Genomic DNA, 19815 nt, shown 5'->3' on the forward strand with positions numbered 1-19815 from the left:
TCTGATGTTCTTCATTCTTTCCTGAAGATCATGCTTTTCATCTGGTATTATTTCCTTTCATGCTTAAGATTTTTTTTGTAGGATTTCTGACACTGTAAATATGCTGGCGACAAACTGGTCTAGTGTTTACTTATTCGAAACTGTCATATTTAGTCTTTATTCCTAAGAATATTTTTTCTGGATGTAAAATTCAATCTTGGTAGATTTTTTTCTTAAATTTCAGCACTTTAAAAATATATTTTTTTCTTATGAGAGGTGAGTGGTCATTTTTCCCCCCTCAGTATGTTATTTTTTTTTCCTTTCAAGATTTCCCCTTTATATTTGATTTTCAATAATTTTACTATGATGTATACCTAGATATGATATCCTACTTAGGGTTCATTGAGCTTCTTGAAACTGTAAATATTTATTTCATTATATTTGGAAATATTTTAGGCATTGTTTTCAAAAATTTTTCTTCCTCTTTTGTTCTTTGACTTCTGGGACTCAAATTACATATAAATTAGAACTTTGTATTATCCAAAAGATCACTGAGGCTCTGTTAATCTTCTATAATCTTTTCTCTTTGTGTGCTTCAAATTGAATATTATATATTAGTTAGTATTTAAGTTAACTTACTCTTTCTTCTTTCATCTCAAATCTGCTGTTAAGCCCATGCAGTAAATTTTACTTCAGATATTTTAATTTTCAGTTCTAGACTTTGCATCTGATTTTTTAAAATTGTTTTTATATCTCTGCTATGGTTTTTCACTTTTTCATTTATTAAGAGTGCATTTTCTTTTATGTCCATTAGTATTGTTATGATAAATGACTTAAAATCCTTTTCTGCTAATTTCTACATCTGGTCCATTTTAGGGCTGGTCTCCATTGATTGTATTTTCTCTTGAATATAGGTAATATTTTCCTGTTTCTTTGTGTTTTGTTTTTTTCCTATTTAACTTGGCATGTACCCTGAACTTTGTGAATGATATAGTGTAGGATTTCTATATTCTTTCATTTCTCTGTGGAATGTTGCTTTTGTTTATTTGTTTTACTAAGCAGCTAATATGGCTTAACTGAAACTCCAAATTCTCCCTTATGGTGGGCAGCTTTATTTAAGCTCTTTGGAATCTGTCCCCACATGCATTATTTATGATTCCACCAAAGATTTGGGCAGTTTATACACAAAATTAGGGTCTCCCATTTTGTAGTTCTGTCCATTCTTATATTTCTCTCATCACATTCCATCTTCAGCGGTCATCTTGAACTCTGTCTGCTGGATCTTCAAGCCACTAGGACTGTGAGCAGTTGTGTTAGGTAGCCAAATGGCACTGCACATCTCTTTTCAAGTTCATATTGATGGAATTGGCCATGTGAGAGTATTTACATTATGGAAATTGGGAAATGCTAGCAAGGGCTTTTATTTATTTTTCCTGGAGAGCGTTTAGCACTTAGCACTTGTTAAGCATTTAGCACTCCAACACTCACTTATTGTTTCTCTAGACTCTAGAGTCTAGAGTTTTAGTTACTGCTTTGATCTGGGGCCTGCCCTCAGGCAAAAAATTCCTAAAAAGGGGTAAACTCACCTAGTATTGTTCCTTTCTTCCAATTGTCAGCTCTTTTCCAATTCATGCCTGCTTATGATTATTTTTCAATGCATTCAGATTTTGCTTCACCACTGCCAGAAGTAATTCTCATAACAGTTTTTCTGTGGTTTGCAGTGAACTGAGAACATTTATGAAAATGCTATTAATTTTTTACATAGCTAAAATTGTATAAAGAATCGTTTTTGTTATGAGAGTATTTTCATCTAACTTATTTGTATTAATATATATATATTTTTTAGAAATTATGGTACCCTAGATGGTTTATTTGTTTAGTGTCTTCATTTGAAAAAGAAGTTGGCCACTGTAGTGGGTTGAATAGTGTCTCCAAAAAAATCATGTGCACTGAGAATCTAAGATGGATCTTATTTGTGTTGTGTGTTGTCTTTGCAGAAGTAATTAAAGATCTCAAAATGAAATAATCCTGGATTTAGGGTGGGCCCTAAATCCAATGACTAGGGTTTTTATAATGAAAAGATGGGAAGATTTGGTCACACGGAGACACCAAGGAGAAGATAACTTGAAGGCTGAGGCAGAGATTGGAGTGATGTCTCTACAAGCCAAGGAATTAAAAAACACACCAGAAGCTGGAAGAGGCAAGGAAAGATTCTCCTTCCAGAGCTTTTGGGCCCTGCCAGTATCTTGATATCAGGCTTCTAGCCTCCACAACTGTGAGACAATACATTTCTATTTTTTTAAGCCACGAGATTTATGGCAATTTGTTATGACAGTCCTAGCAAATAAAACAGGAGTCTTATGCCAGTTCATAATATTTCTTTTTGCCATTCTGCTAATCTGTTCATTTCAATGGATATTTATGCAAAAACAATACACACAAAAATCCATACTTCTGCAGGAAGGAGTGGGCTTAACTATGTGCCCACATAAACACTTGTTTTATGAACAACTTACATGTTGCTTTGGTAGACAAAAATACTATAACTGGGGTCAGCAGTCTTGATTTAGTCACTGGTTCACTATGACATTATATAGACTGTATTTTTTCTGCAGGCCAGTTTCTCTTTCTATACAAGAAGAGTTATCTTTATGGGTCCTTTCAATTCACTGACTCTAAGTCTAAGGATCCCTGTGTCTCTCTTTACTCAATGTTGGTTATATGCTTTTGAAGAAGTATGTGGTTGGAGTGGAGCATATGTGCCTTATTGGATAGGAGTAGAGTGTTAGGAATTTTTTTTTTGAGGGGGAGGATCCAACAGGATAGTGGTTTAGAAAAAATAGCACACTGTTGGAAAACGCTTAAATGCCAACCATGTCCTAGTCACTGTATATATACTGAGACCAGTACTCTTACTTAACATATACAACATAACTCATGTTCAATCAGATGCCCTGAATGACCTTTTTAAAAAAGAATTATCACCGAGGATATGGTTATTGACGAGAGAGAGAGAGAGAGAGAGAGAGAGAGAGAGAGAGAGAAACATCAATGTGACAATGTGAGAAAGAAACATCTATTGGTTGCTTCCCACAGGCATCCTGACAGGGAATCAAACCTATGACCTTTCTGTGTGTGGGACACAGGACTATGCTCCATCCAACAAAGCAGAACTGGCCATTGTATCCATTTTGACTCTGACTAAATGGACTGGAAAACACAGTATAAGGTGTTTTATTAAGGAAATTTTAGTGTTAATCATTGTATGTAGGTGGAAGCTAAATTCTTTGATAGGAGCAGATTTTTACACATATGCTTATATTCATATTACCCCTGAAACACTCAAAATGAAAGGTCTATCAAGTGTGATTTGGGGTTCAATTTGGGTACTCACTTTTGGAGGACCTTTGAAATTTGGTAGTTTATGTATTTACTCTTTAGAGATTAATTCCTCTTTCACATGGGATTTTCCTGTCTTAGAGCCTAGATTGTTTGGTCCAAAAGGGTCTTTCAAGATCATCTACATCCATCACTATTCATTTTGCCATTGAGATAATGAGGGCCAGATTGAAGAAATGACTTGAAGGCAACAGTGGAGTGATTTTTCAGAGGCAGAACTCAAACCTAAGCTCCTTTGTTTTATTCTTAGCCCAGGTCTCTGTCCACCCTTTGTTGCATTATTATTATACTTTGCCCAGGTTTTATTTTTTTACCCCAATGAGAATATAATTATTTTATATGTTGAGTTAATTAATCTCTTTCTCTCCACCTCTTCTTCCCCCTTGTACAAACTCACATGTTGGCTCACACACTTATGTACACTTACATTCCCATCAGAGGCTTTTTAAAAAAAGGAAAGCATTGTGGTTCTGCTGCTTTTCTGTTTTGCCTGAAGGGAAGTTCCAGCTGACAGTTCTGAATTGGGTTCATACTTCTACTTGGTTGGGGGTGGGGTGGCCTTTGGGTTATTAGGGGATCAATGTCGCTGAACTCTTTCTTCTTAGCTGGGTGGGAATGACAACCTTTGATGTACAATTTTTAGAATCTCATATTTGTCAGAAATGTAATGTGGACAAGATTGTCAAAGCTTTATTTAGAGCCTGGGCTAAGGGATGTAAGGGATACAGACCACTTCTCTCTGTCTTGGAGCAGCTAGTAAACACCACACATCAGCTATGGTAATCCATACTTCCTTTATCCTCCCATTTGCTTTTAGCCTTTTGCTTTCTTTCTCTTCCCCTTGCTTCCTTTGCTCCTCCCCTTCTCTTTGAGCTTCCCTAGATTTCTCTGCTGGATACCTTACAGAATAAAACACTACTTCAGTCTTTTCCTAAAACAACCACAGATTCAAAGCCTTGCAGCTCTGCATTGAGAGCCTCAGCACAGCCGCGTGCTCAGCACCAGTCAGTGGTGAATCCGAAGCCAGCAAAGGGTGAGGGGAGGAGGGAAGAAAGGAAGGAAGGGAGAGAAATATAAAGAAAGAAAGGAAAGAAGGGGAGGGAGAGGGAGGGAGGGATAGAGGAAGGGAGGAGGGAGGGAGGGAGGGAAGGAGGGAGGGAGAGAGAGAGAGAGAGAGAAGAGCAGGGGGAGGAGAGAGGAAGAGAGAGAGAGAGGGAGGGAGGGTGAGGGAGATCGTGAGCGCGGCAAGCCAGCAAGCAAACCAGTGAGACAGAGGAGAGAGGGACCAGGATAGAGACCCAGAGAAAGAGAAGAGGAAGCTGAGCCCTGTGAGGGCTCAACCTCTAACTTGTTTCAGTTCATTCATCCTTTTCTTCTGTCCACTTCAGGAAGTGACTGTGGCGCTTGGTAAGAAACCCAGATGTCCCTCCTTCCCCTCCCCCAATCTCAGGTCTCCTTTAGCGATAGCATCTCTCCCGGTACTGAGAGTCTCCTTGGGTTGGCGGGGAAGGCGAGACATGCTCTGCAGCTGTGATGCTATGCTGGGTTCCCCAGTAGGGCTGGTGGAAGCACAGAGTCTGCATCTGGGCAGGAAGGCACTAGGGTAAAACCTGATTTGGGGAGGGGATTTGAGATGTGGTGTATGGGAGATTTGCTTCATTGTCAGTGAATTGTTTTTGTTCCTCTTTGGAAGCAGGTCAGCATTGACCTTGCAAATTGCTTGGGGGAGGGCGGGGGGAGGCAGCAGCTGCTGCAGAAAGCCACCAAGTGGCCCCTAGCCATAGCAGACAGCACTGTCATGACCCCCCAGACAGCCCTAGGTATGGGATGGGGTAATGGCTGGAGCTTCCTTTCTCCTTTAACTCTTTCTCTGCAGCTGCTTCTCCTTGTTAGAAATGAGAAACAAGGAGAATACCATGTAGCCCCTTTCCCAATCTCCCTATTACCTTCCCCAGGTGCAAGTGAGTACAAAGTTGTAAATGACTGCTTCCTTTAAAAGCAGATTGAGGCTTCCCCCTTCCTTTAAGAGGCTCATTGTGGGGTTGGGACTGAGTTCCTTCACACACTTGGGAGGCTTCTCTTGCTTCTCTGTGGGAAACCCCATTGCCTGACCAATTCCCATCCCAGGTAGTTGAGCTGACAGGCTAGACCAGGGATTCAGATACCTTACCCATCCCACTGGTAGGCATGGAATTTGATCCAGCTGTGTCCTCGGGAGGGAAGAAACACCTGATGGTTTGTCTGGAACTGACTTCCAGTTTGCAGCTCCTCTGACTATGGCAAGGGACTGGGGGAGGGGTGGCTGTTAGATTTAGAGAGACCTGGTGAGGAGCCAGGATTCCTGTTGTGAATGGTATGGTTTATTGAGGGACAGCAGGTTCTGGATGTCTGGAGTTATGCAAGGACTGGCTGAAGCTCTTGTAATATAGCGTCTCTGAACTGGTAGTGGGAGGGACCTGGTTGCTTAATGGGGCTTTTTGAGTTAGCAACACTAATGTGTCCATGATATTAATTATAACAGCAACATTATTAATAATATTTCTAACTGCTTAATAAGTCTTGGATCTTGGGATGAGGGTTTAATGTGTATTATTCTTATATCAACCCTATGAAGAAGATACTATTATTATCTTTTGATATACGGATGAGGAAACTGAGGTATAGAAAGGTTAAGTAACTTGTCCAAGGTTACACAGTAATTAACTGTTCCAATTTGGAATTAAAACACAATTTGATTCCAGAATGCATAGTCTAGAGACAATTAAGCACTACTGCCTCCTTTGGGAGAATTTTGCACCTTTCTCTGTTAGGCAAATGTAGGTACACTAGGAAGGGTGCTGCTTGGAAAGACATGTTGAGGGGCGGAAATAGTACTCTGGCCTTTGTGTAGCATAAGAACAAAAAATTTGCCCAATGGCTTTTCTTGGCCAGCTTGCTTTCCTTTTAAAAGGATGCCTGGAAAGACTTCACTTTGCCACTGTCATAACCTCATCCATCTCACATTGAGCAAAAAAAAAAAAACCACAACAATTTCTTTTAGGACCAGATCTCGCTCTTATTTTCTGACAGTTTAGGGTCACTCTGCCCTGAAAATTTTAGAATACTAAAACCTTGGAACTGGAATGACCCCTAAAGATCCTTAAGCTTTATTTCTCCACCCAGGTCTTTAATTTGCTCCAAGCATTCAATTTGTTGACTGATTTCTATTTGAATTTCCTTGCAATGATAGAGAGCTCATTAGATGGCTCCTTCTATCTTTGAGCAACTCTGATTGTCAGATAATGATCTCCATTATAAGCCAAGCTCTGTCTCCCCATAACATTTATTCATTGGTTCTTTGGGACTATCTGAAACAAATTTGCTTCTTCTTAATAATAGCTCTTCAGATAGTTGAAGACAGCAATCATACCTTTCCCCTCAAGGATCAGGTCTGACAATACCACAAGAGTCATCATTTGCCTCATTTTGGAGCCTAGACTTTTATTAATATGGTCTAGTATCCTATTCTCTTGATTGTCAACCACAAACTGAAAGTACTGAGATTTCGAAAGCAGCATTGATAGTGTGTGCTCTCTTCCTTGATATCTGATATCAAGTAGACTGATGGGAACAAAGAAGCTCTCTTTTTCTAAAGACCAGGGATCAGTTGGTGCTAGTCCTTCTGAAGGCTCAGAATATCCATCTAGCAATCAGACAATATGCATATGGTAAGATTTGAGAAGCAGAGGTTAAAGGTAATTATCATAAAGGAGACAGTTGAAATAGTGGTGATTTAAAGTTAACACAGTATATGGAAGAAAGAAGAATAAGTAGTTTCTGAGATACTTTCTGATAAAACAATGACATCACTGAGGGATGGTGCAGAGTGGGATTCAGTAGAATAGGAGTGATCGTGCAGTATGCTAGAGTGGAAAATTGACTTGGGTGTTGGGAAATGTGTTATATTCCTACCTCTGCTAATTTGCCAATTATCTTGGATACATGACTTTTTCTCTCTTGACCTCAGTTTTTCCATCTATAAAATGATGAGGTGGATGTTATCACCTCTGCAGTTTTTTATCTGAAGTAAATTATAAAATCTAAAGGTTCTAAGGGGCTTTAGAAATCATCTAGGCCAGTTCTTCTCTAACTTTAATGTGCAAAAGGATCCCCTGGGGATCTTGTTAAAATACTAATTCTGATTCAGAGGATCTGGGGTGGCACCCGAGATTTTGCATTATAACAAATTGCCAGGTAATCCTGAATTTGCTGTTCCAGTGCTTTGCAAACTATCTTGGTGAAGGACCATTTTTTCCTCCAAAATATTCCATTCTGTCATAGACTGTTACTTTAGTAAAATACATTAACTACACATTACGAAAAATTTAAAGAAAAAGCATAAAAATATAAGTTGATAGGTTTATTATTAGCTTCAACAGAAAAATTACTTTTGTTAAATTGCTGTAACATTTTGTAAGTGTTTATTCTCAGTTTCTGCATTTAGGTTACCGCTGTCTGGTAATAAACATTCACAGACAAGTACTGCTCTCTGGACCACACTTTGACCAACACTGGTCTAGAGTACCTGCCTATCTAATTTAACAGGCCCAGATTGGGCTTGTTACAATTTCTAAATCATCTCTGACAGATTATCTTCCACCCTCTGGTATTCTGATGGTCATAAAAGATTTTTTAAAGCATATATAATAAATTATAGTCTTAGATTAAATATTCCAATCAAGTAGGGTGCTGTATCAGTCTAGTTTATTATACTATCAGCCACAATCCTAGTGTATGGCTTAGAGTAGGTACTTAATAAATGTTTGTTAAGTGAATGAATAAAATACTTGGTGTTAATTATGCCTTCTGGGGTCATACTGTCACTAAAGAAAGGCAATTTTGGTTTCCTCCCGGCATTAGAGAGGCAGTATTTATCCTATTTTATAAATTTCTTATGGTGAATAAAAGGCCACCTTACCTGTCTCAGAGAGCTACCTGGCATCCCAATTTTACTTTGAAGGGATTATAGCAGTGATGGCAAACCTTTTGAGCTCGGCGTGTCAGCATTTTGAAAAACCCTAACTTTTTTTTTTTAAACTCTGGTGCCGTGTCACATATAGAAATTTTTTGATATTTGCAACCGTAGTAAAACAAAAATGTATATTTTTTATATTTATTTTATATATTTAAATGCCATTTAACAAAGAAAAATCAACCAAAAAAATGAGTTCGCGTGTCACCTCTGACACGCGTGTCATAGGTTCGCCATCACTGGATTATAGGAAGACAGGCAAAGATTCTGTACACTCTAAGTCCCAAGTCTTTACCTTTAAATCAGTCATTAATCAATTCATTCGTTCAATAGCTATTTATTCAGTGCTGTGCTTAGACCATGCAGATAATATAAAGGTGAACAAAACAGACACACACCATCCTTGCTTACTTGGAGCTTATGGTTTGATGGGGAAGAGGCAATATATCAGACTATCACACTACTATGTTATTTCAGCAACAATAAATGCTATGAAGGAAAAGTATGGGGGTTGGGAGCTATAAAGGCATATAACAGAGGAAACTGGCCTTAGTATCGGGTTTAAGAAAAGGTTCCTTGAGGAAATGATATTAAGACTAAATAGAAACATGAAGGTGGGGTGGGAGTGATGGTGGAGGTGGAATAGTTTTCTAGATGAGAAGAAGAGCATGCAGGAGCTCCCTGAGATGAGAGAAGCGTAGTGAATTTAAGAAATTGAACAAAAGGTGGAATGGCTGGAGTGGGTCGTTATAAGGATTTTGGTCTTTATACCAGAAATACAGAGGCTTTTAATCAGGACTACTGATACGGCCTAACCTGAATCCATTCAGTATAATGTTTCTAAGTGCATGCTATGAAGCAAAGGCAATTTGGGAGATATAGGCTGATTTAGGAATAGCCTCTGCTCTCCAAGAAGACAGAGTTAAGTAAAAGATAGAAGAAATAATATAAACTACTATAATATTCCAAGAATGAGATCCACACCCGTAAAAGAGAGGCAAAGGGCTTGCAGCCAAGGAGATCAAAGACAGTTCCTGAAAGTCACTTTGGACTGGGCTTGGAAAATTAAACAGTTTTTTAACATGAAGCATTTGGGGGATGGGAAAGATGTCTGGGGATGGGAAAGATGTCCTAGGCAGAGGCCAGAAAAGCAGAGGACATTGGGAACGGTGAGGGAGCTCAGTTGTGTTGGAGTAAATTGTATGTTGAAAGTATGTGAAAATACTTTCATATAAGTTGATGGCTTGACTGTAAATAAGATAGAATGTTAACTTGGAAATTAGGATTTTTCTCTATATACTGTAGAGAAGGAACTCCTTCATATTATGGATGAGCAAATTGATCCTGAGAGGGATAGTGACTTGGTTTGACTGAGGTTACACGGGTAGTTCTATTGCTATAGTCCAGCAAGAGGTATTCTGTACAGTTGAAAAAATGTGGAATTTGAACTCTGGAAAGAAGACAGCTGGAGAGAGTGATTTGAGTGGAATTGATAAAGAGGCGGTGCTTGAAATAGAAAGAAGGGATCCAAGGATGGGAAAACAAAGATGTGTCTGTGTGAAGGCTACAAAGAAGGAGAGGTCACACATATGGAAGAAAAATTAGGAGAGGAGAGTATTGTGAAAGAACCAAGAGAAAAGAGGCCTCATGCATTGGTTGGACAAATACTTTCGAATACATCCCATTTACTAAGCATGGAGAATATAATGGTTAGCAGAGTAGACATGGTTGTTGCCACGTTGGGGTTCATGGTTTAGATGGGGAGATAGATATTGTTCTACACTACAAAATATTGAACTATATAGTTATACATTTTGATTATTGTGCAGAGGAAAATGCACTGCTTTAAGAAGAAAGACATGGTCAACATTATTAGACTTTTCAGGAGAGTTGAGTACTGATAAATAACACCTCTCCCTACTAATAGTCCTTTCTACTCTGATGCTCACTGTTAAGATTGGATTATGCAGATGTTTGGCAGATGATATTGCTGTAAGGAAAAGTGAGGTTCCCTTCAGCGTCATGACTACAGGAACACAAGCTTATTTGAAAAACCAGGTTATATATCATGTTGTTTAACTGAAATTCTCAATGAGCAGCCCTCTTCTCAGACCCCCTTATTCTCCCCATTTAACAAGTTCAAGAAAGAGGCACTTGATAAGAAAAAAAAGAAGAGTTAAATATTAAAAATCTCTTTTAAAATGGGGTTTCAGATAGCCTAGTCTACATTCTAGTCCTGTCCTGGATGCTGACTTAGTTCTTGTGACAAATCACTTGTCTTGTTTGAGTCTCAGTTCCTATAACTGTAAAATGAGGAGGGTTGGACTAGACCTAGATGATTTATAAAGACCTTCCCAGCTGTAAGGTTCTATAGTTTATGCTCTGCTCTATACTACATTCCCATGGTCCTGTGCAGGTAGTTCAGCCTCAATCACTTATTTAAGCAACACTAAGGATTTTAAATGGAAATTCTGATGAAGATTTCTAATTTTGGTGGAAGTATTCATAGGGTTTGAAAGTGATCATAGTAAGGCCCTTTCCTTGTTTTATTCCTGGGATTGCTGAAATCATGACTGCCCTGAAAGCTAAGGAAAAAACTGACTATATTCTAAAATCTGTAGTAAATTTTGGTATTGGGTCATATTTCCACTACTGCTAATTTGAAATAAACTAAGGGTGCTGAAAAGGAAATGGGACAGGGTACTATGAAATAGAGGCAAGGTGATTATCTCATATTATGAAATGTATTGGACAAGGTAATCTCTTCCTAGGAAGGAAGATATATGGTAAAGGGAAATATTGGTTGATAATAGAAAATATTTTTTTAATATTTAAAACATGATTTTAAAGGTATTAATGTTTTTACACAGTATGTGTCCTCACCATACACAGAAGGAAGACTAAAAATCTCACCTGGCCAGTGTGGCTCAGTGGTTGAGTATCAACCTATGAACCAGGAGGTCACAATTTGACTCCCTCCTGGTCAGGGAATATATATGTAGTTATATATAGTTGTATATAGTAGGTTCTCTTTGGGATTAATCTATTTTCCATTTATTTTATTTATTTATTTTTATTATTTTTAAAAAATATGTTTTTATTGATTTCAGAGAGGAAGGGAGAGGGATAGAGAGATAGAAACATCAATGATGAGAGAGGATCATTGATTAGTTGCCTCCTGCACACCCCCTATTGAGGATAGAGTCTGAAACTTTGGCATGTGCCCTGACAGGGAATTGAACCTCCTGGTTCATGGGTGATGCTCAACCAACTGAGCCACACTGGCTGGGCTATTTATTTATTTTTATTATTTTTAAAAAATATGTTTTTATTGATTTCAGAGAGGAAGGGAGAGGGATAGAGAGATAGAAACATCAATGATGAGAGAGGATCATTGATTAGTTGCCTCCTGCACACCCCCTATTGAGGATAGAGTCTGAAACTTTGGCATGTGCCCTGACAGGGAATTGAACCTCCTGGTTCATGGGTGATGCTCAACCAACTGAGCCACACTGGCTGGGCTATTTATTTATTTTTAATTTATCTTTATTGTTGAGATTATTAATCTGTTGCTTCTTGTACTAGTTAACAAAGTTTAAATTTGATTATAGTTTTAAAATTATTATTATCACTTCAGCTTTTCTACTTACTAACTGTATGGTCTCTACATCTCAATTTGTCTATCTGTGTAGTGTTTAATAGCAGTAACATTTATTTTATGCTTTTAATTTTGTGAAGGTGAATCTTTCTATCATTATTTCTGCTAATTTATTATGACTGGTATATGGGGAAATTATTATTTATAATTTTAACTTCTATTTTTTCACTTTGCTCAAATTTATTATTGTAAATTTATAGTTTACAAGTTTATTTTTTGTTTTATTCTTTTATAATTTTGAATAATTTAAAATATTTTGAAAGAAACTCAGAGAAGTATCTAAAACAATGAGCAAATAACAACCATATACTGCTCAGAATGAACAAGTGTTAGCATTTTGTCATTTCTGCTTCAGCTATGTTTTAATGAAATAAAACATTACAAATAAACTTTATCTTCACTTTTATCTACTCCCAGCTTCCTTTGTCTCTACTTCCAAAATACTGTACCCAGAGTCACCCACATTTGCTTATTTTCTGTTTGGTCACATTTTACTTAGTGATTTGTATGAGTTCTTTATATGTTCTGGATACTAACTAATTATTTGTCAGGTACATATGTTGCATATATCTGCTTCTGGCATGTCACCTTGGCTTTCTATTTTGTTTATGGGGTTCTTTATTATACTAAAGCTTAAAATTGTCATGATAAATTTATTAATCTTTTTCTTCAGAAATTGTGATTTTTGTGTCACATTTAAGAAATATTTTCTTATCCCATGATCATAAAAAATGTTCTCCAAATTTTCTATGCAGCATTTTCAAATTTTGCTTTACATTTACTTTTTTAAACCATCTGGATTTTATTTTTGCATACGATATAAAATATGAGTCAATTTTTTCTATGCCAAATACCACTTGTTTAAATATCATTTATACATAATAGATTTAGAATGCAAATTCCATCATATTACCCAGTTTCTACACTTAACTTGGGTCTATTTCTAAGCTGTCTATGTGCCCCATTAATACATTTGTCTACACTTGAGTTGTTTTAATTATGAATACTTTATGAAGCTGATGTTTGTAAGGTCAGTTATTCTTCATACTCTGCCCTTTCCCAGCCCACAACCACAACATTTTCCTGCTCTTTCTAAATTATCTTATGTTTTACCCATTGTTCCCTTATCTTAATTTTAAAATAAGATTTTTAAATTTCAAGAAAATCATCTTGAAATTTTATTAAATCAGTAGAATGATTTAGAGAAAAATTGACATCTTTTTTATAAAGATATTTCCTAGTCATAAATATTTTATTTTATTCTTGGTGTTTATGCAGGTCTATTTTTACAATCATTGGTAGAAGTTTGTAATTTTATTAGTAATACTTTTTACATATAAGACATATTCCTAGGTATCTTTTACTTTTCCAGCCAGGTTTATTAAACTAAAATTTACATAATAGTTCCCCTTTGAGAGTTATATATTTCAAAGAGTTTTGACAAACATATATGATCAAATAACCACAACCATCACCACAATAAAAATATAGAAAATTTCCCTCACCTCAGAAGGTTCACTTGTGCCCCCTGCATTCAGTTTTCTCCCCCACCTACAACCCTGTGCAACCATTGATCTATTTTCTTCCTTTATGGTTTTGTATGTTGATCAAGTAGGACTCTCTACTAGTGGGAATCCTATATAATAAAAGGGTAATATGCAAATAGACCAAATGGCAGAACAACTGAACAACCAATCAAAGCATAATATGCTAATGATATGCTAAGGCTGCTCAACCGCTTGCTATAATGCTATGACATGCACTGACCACCAGGGGACAGATGCTCCAACCGGTAGGTTAGCTTGCTGCTGGGGTCCGGCCAACTGGGACTGAGTGAGATGGGCCAGACATGCTCTGGAGCCTTCTGTGGTCCCTCCCCAGCCTGATCGTGCACTGGTGGGGTCCCTCAGCCTGTCCTGCACCCTCTCGCAATTCGGGACCCCTCAGGGGATGTTGGAGAGCTGGTTTCAGCCCAATCCCACAGGCCACTCCCCTTGGAAGGGTGCCAGATGCAGGGCTCATGGCTGGTGAGTACTGCTGCAGCAGTGTGAGCCTCTCCTGATCGGGACTGATTGGGTGTGAGCCTGTGGCAGGCACAGTGAGGCCGGAATGAGCGGGAGTGAGAGTGGCAGGTAGGAGCTGCAGGTGGCGTTGGACTGCAGGTTCCAGCCCCATCCCTGCAGGCCACCCAGAGGGACCCTACCCATGCACGAATTCATGCACTGGGCCTCTAGTATAAATTAATATAGCCACTTTGGAAAAGAGTTTGGTAGTGTCTTATAAAGTCAGACATTCACTTTCCATATAACCAAGAAATTCCTCTCATAGATATTTACCTAGTATAAATGCAAATATATGTGCAAACAAAAACCTGTACAAAAACATCTATAGCAGCTTTACTTGTAATAGCTAAAAAATGGAAACAACACAAATGCCCATCAAGTAGTGAATGGATACTCTACTTAGCCATAATAATGAATATCCCATTTATGAGTTACTGAGGGATTTTATCATATGTATGTTGGGTTTTTCAAATGCTTTTGCTGTATCTATTCAAATGATCTTTCTTTAAATCCTCACCCATGGATATGTTTATTGATTTGAGAGAGAGAGTGTGTGTGTGAGAGAGAGAGAGAGAGAGAGAAACTGATCAGTTGCCTCCCATATGTTCCTTGATCTAGGATCAAACCCACAACCTGGGTATGTGAACTGATGGGAAATTGAACCTGCAACCTTTTTTGGTGTAGGAGACTATACTGCAACCAGCTGAGCTACCCAGTCAGTGCTATTTAAATTATGTTTTTAAGTTTGTTGATATGATGAATTATAGTGATTATTTTTCAAGTGTTGAACCACCTTTGCATTCCCAGAATAAAACGCTGTTTGGCTATGATATATTATCCTCGTTATATATTTCTGGATTCCATTTGTTTTATTGGGTGTCTATATTACATTAGTGATTTTGACCTTTAATTTTCTTTTCTTGTTTTTGTTTGGTTTTGGTAAGGAGGTATACTGACCTCATAAAATGAGTTGGGTAATTCCTTCCTCTTCTATTTTCTGGAAGAATTTATGTGGAATTGGTAGTGTTTTTTCCTCAAATGCTTGGGAGAAATTACTAGTGAAGCCATCTGGGCTTTTGCAGGTTTCTTATTTGAAATTTTCTTCATGATGTTTTTTCTTTTTTATATTTTAATTTTATATTTTAAATTACAGTTGACATTTAATATTATATTAATTTCAGGTGTACAGTATAGTGATCAGACATTTATATAACTTAGGAAGTGATTCCTCTAAGAAACCTAGTATCTTACCTGACACCATACATAGTTATTAAAATATTATTGACTGTATTACCTGTACTGTACTTAATATCCCTGGTAAGGTTTATAAGTATGAATTTAAGTTACTTAATAGACAAAGGGATATTGAGGTTATCTATTTCTTCTTGAGTGAAGGTTGGTCATTTATATCTTTCAAGGAATTTGTTCATTTCATCTACATTAAGTTTATTTCCATAAATTTGTTCATAATATTTTTATTATCCTGTTAATGTTTATAAACTCTGTAGTGATATACTTGTTTTCATTGCTGATAATTGTGATTTTTGTCTTTTTCTCTCTATCAATCTGTGTAGAAGTTTATAAATTTTATTAATTTTTTGAAACAACTAGCTTTTGGTTTCATTGATTACTTTTTATTGTTTTTTATTTTATTGAATTCTATCATTATTTTCTTCTGCTTGCTTTTGGATTTAATTTGCTCTTCATTTTCAAGTTTCATAAGATGGAATCTTAGTAATTGGTTTGAGTTTTTTCTTGTCTAATATAAGCATTTAATGCTATAAATACTCTTATATGCACTTATTTAGCTATGCTTTATAATTTTTGATAAATACCTTTTATTATAATGGCTATTTTAATTAGAATCCCCTTTTCTATTATATTTGTTAGTTGATATTTGTACGTCGATCTTATATCTAGCAGCTTTGAAGATTTTAATTCATTCTTATAAGTTGTTATTGATCCTTTTGGATTTTCCATGTTTTTATATCTGCTGCAAATATCAACAATTGTGTCTTACTTTTAAAATTCTTATATTAATGTATTATTTCTTTTCTTATTGTTTTGGCTAAAAATACAATATAATATGCTAATGTAGGGATGGCACAGTCCTAGTCTTGTTCCCGACTTAAGTGAGATTATTTATAAAGGGTCTTAGGTAAGTATAGTATTTGGTGTAGGTTTCTGGTAGATATTTTTTTATTAAATTAAGGAAATTTCCTTGGATTTTTAAGTCTGTTGATATGCTAAGAGTTTTATTATGAATAAGAGGAGAGTTTCATTGCATGCTTTTTTTTCTTTATTGAGATGTTCACATACTTCTTTTGATTAATACGTTAACATGTATAGGGTGTCTCTCCAAAAATGTATACATATACTTTGAATAATTATAAAGGCAGCATTACTGTCAACCTTTTTTGTCCCCTTTTTTTCAGAATTGTCAATTGCATTGGTCAACTATTTGATATTAAATTGTCTTTACATTTCTGGGATAAATCTACTTTATGTGTTATATATGGCCATACTAATTAATTTATTTATGATATTTATTTATTTTACACACACACACACACACACACACACACACACACACATAGATTTGTTGTTCCACTAATTCATGCATTCATTGGTTGATTCTTGTATATGCCCTGACAAGGAATCAAACCTGCAACCTTGGCATATCAGGACAATGCTCTAACTAACTGAACATCCTGGTGGCCAGGGCCATATTTATTTGTTTGCCCTTTAAAAGTTTACTGTTTATAAGTTGATTTTATTGTTTCTGTTCAATTTTTAAATCAATATTATACTAGCTCACAAAATAGGTTACATAGTTTTTCATCTTTTTCCATTTTATGGAACAGTTTGTAGAAGGTGAGATTAAAATTCATGATAGTTTAATAAAGTTGACTTTTGATTCTAGTATGATTTCATTCCCTCTCACTACAGATGTATGAAGAGAGATTCTATGTTTAACCTCCTGGTTCAATTTCTGTTCTATACTAGTTTCCTCTTTCTTCTATTATTTTATAGGAAATTATTTATTCTGTTTTTTAATGTAACTGCCTAAAGCAATTTATAAAATTTTCTTTTGATTTTTAAAAATTTGTTTTTATTTTTATCAAAATTATATGGGAAATTGGTTTAAAGTCAAATATTTCTCCAAGGTTTGTTAAAAAGAATAATAGTTCCCTGCTTTTTCCCCAGAAGCAACCATTTTCAACCCTTTCAGATAATTCTTTGAGTATTTATATTCTATCTTTAAGTAACATGCTCATATTGCTCCTTTTTTAAAATATATTTTTATTGATTTCAGAGAGGGAGGGAGGGAGAGGGAGAGAGAGAGAGAGAGAGAGAGAGAGAGAGAGAGAGAGAGAAACATCAATGATGAGAATCATTGATTGGCTGCCTCCTGCATGCCCCCTACTGGGGATCAAGCTCACAACCCGAGAATGTGCCCTTGACCCGAATTGAACCTGGGACCCTTCAGTACGCAGGCTGATGCTCTGTCCACTGAGCCAAACTGGCTAGGGTGCTCCTTCTTAATTTTAAACGTTTAGGCACTATTTAGTAATATCACACTCTGGTAGATAAGACTTAGGTACTTTTAAAATTCCCTGCTTGTGCAACATACACAAGATTCTTCTACCACCCCAAACTCTTTGTTTTAATATTGATCAACAGCATAATATTGATTAATGTTTATGTTATTATGACTATGTTAATGCCATTCATAGCTGAGCCAGATAATATATTGTATTAGTTTTCTATTGCTGCTGTAACAAATTAGCACAAATTTAATGGCTTAAAACAACAGAAAAATTATCTTCTTACAGTTCTGGAGGGTTTCCAGGGCTAAAATCAAGGTGTTGTAAGGTTGTGTTCCTATCTGGATACTGGGGGAAAGGGGTGCGGTATTCATTGCCTTGTCTTTTTAGGTTCCTAGAGGCCACCAGCATTCCTTGATGCACACCCCTTATCCTCCATCTTCAAAGTCATTAGTGTTAGGTCAAGTCTTTTTCACATCACAGCATTCTGATACTGACACTCCTTCCTCCTGTGACCCTTGTGATTACATTGAGCCTACCCAGATAACCCTGAACAATCTCCCTATTTTAAGGCCAGCTGATTAGCAACCTTAATTCCATCTGCTACCTTAATCCCACTTTGCCATGCAATATAGTACAGTCATAGGTTTGGGGATTAGAATATTAATGTCTTTTGAAGGCCATTATTCTTCCTATTATAAATATTATATTCCTTTGCCCTAGCTGGTTTGGCTCAGTGCATAGAGCATCCGCCTGTGGACTGAAGGGTCCTGGGTTCGATTCCGGTCAAAGGCACATGGCCGGGTTGCAGGCTAAATCCCTTGTTGGAGGTATGTGTGCAGAAGACAGATAATTGATGTTTCTCTCTCTCTCCCTTCCCCTCTCTCTAAAATTAATGAAAACATATTTTTTTCTGAGTCATGATTTATTTATTTTTTGCATTATTATTTTTTTAAATTTTGTTTTATTGCTTAAAGCAGGGGTCCTCAAACTACGGCCCGCGGGCCACATGCAAATACAAATATTGTATTTGTTCCCTTTTGTTTTTTTTACTTCAAAATAAGATATGTGCAGTGTGCATAGGAATTTGTTCATAGTTTTTTTTTTTTTAAACTATAGTCCGGCCCTCCAACGGTCTGAGGGACAGTGAACTGGCCCCCTGTTTAAAAAGTTTGAGGACCCCTGGCTTAAAGTATTACAAAGAGTATTACATATGTCTCCTGTTTTTTCCCCTTGACATTCCCCCGGCCTCCCCTACCCCCCAGAGTCTTGTGTTCATTGGTTATGCTTATATGCATGCAGGAAGGCCAGGGAGGGTTGGTGGGCGGGGGGGTGTTAAGAGATCAACCGAATGAAAGCATATTTTTAAATATCTGCTCAGAAATGCTGAGTGAAGAAGTATATTATCTGATGAGATTCTTTTGTTGAGAACTATGATGTCAATAATTTTAGGTATTTTCCCTTAGACTGAGAAGGTTCAACGGAAATGGATATTCTGAATGTCTTCATTGGAGAAACAGATCTAATATCTTATATTCTAGTGACAAATGGATGTGTCCCATGCAATTTTTTTGTCACATCTCCCAGTCTCTTTGTCAAAGTAGAAGTAAATCACTTTACTTCTACTTTGGTAGGGTTTCAGTACAAAGCAGATGAGAATGCTTATGTTCAATTGACTATCTTTAACTGAAGATTGTGTTTTTTAAAACATTTTTATTGAATTTATTGGGGTGACATTGGTTTCTTTTAGTGATAGCATGGATATAGATCTGGAGAGTATTATGCTAGGTGAAAAAAGCCAGTCAGAGAAAGACAAATACCATATGATCTCACTTATATGTGGAATCTCATGAAGAAAATAAACTGATGAACAAAATAGAAACAGACTCATAGATACAGAAAACAGACTGACAGCTGTCAGTGAGGTGGGGGGTTGGTGTGAAAAAGGTGAAGGAATTAAGCAAAACAAACAAAAACACATAGAGGACTCTTAAGATTTAAAAAAATGTAATTTATAATTTCTTGTATATTTTCTTATAGTTATTTCTTGCACTTATTTTCTCTTTTCAGAATCTGTAGGTAGTAAACTTTGTTTAGTATATATGCAAATGTCTTTCTTTTGCCAATACTATTGTATGATGGTTTAAATTAGTATAC

The 19815-nt window shown here is 36.5% G+C and overlaps 1 protein-coding gene across 5 annotated transcripts in view; it reads left to right on the plus strand.

Annotated features, from left to right (window-relative positions):
* Positions 1-19815, plus strand: part of GABRA3 (gamma-aminobutyric acid (GABA) A receptor, alpha 3) — a 241088-nt gene that overhangs the window by 16791 nt on the left and 204482 nt on the right. The window contains exons 1-2 of one of the 5 annotated variants that reach the window (XM_005872356.2): positions 4311-4411; positions 4767-4785. The exons of 1 other annotated variant lie outside the window; for it this stretch is intronic. The gene's annotated coding sequence lies outside the window, so the exon portion shown is untranslated. Of the gene's footprint in view, positions 1-4310; positions 4412-4572; positions 4786-19815 lie in introns of those variants that run through there. 3 more of the 5 variants (XM_005872354.2, XM_014544682.1, XM_014544683.1) reach the window with 3 other exon arrangements.

Source organism: Myotis brandtii, unplaced genomic scaffold (assembly GCF_000412655.1).
Source record: "Myotis brandtii unplaced genomic scaffold, ASM41265v1 scaffold376, whole genome shotgun sequence".
Classification (NCBI taxonomy): Eukaryota; Metazoa; Chordata; class Mammalia; order Chiroptera; family Vespertilionidae; genus Myotis; species Myotis brandtii.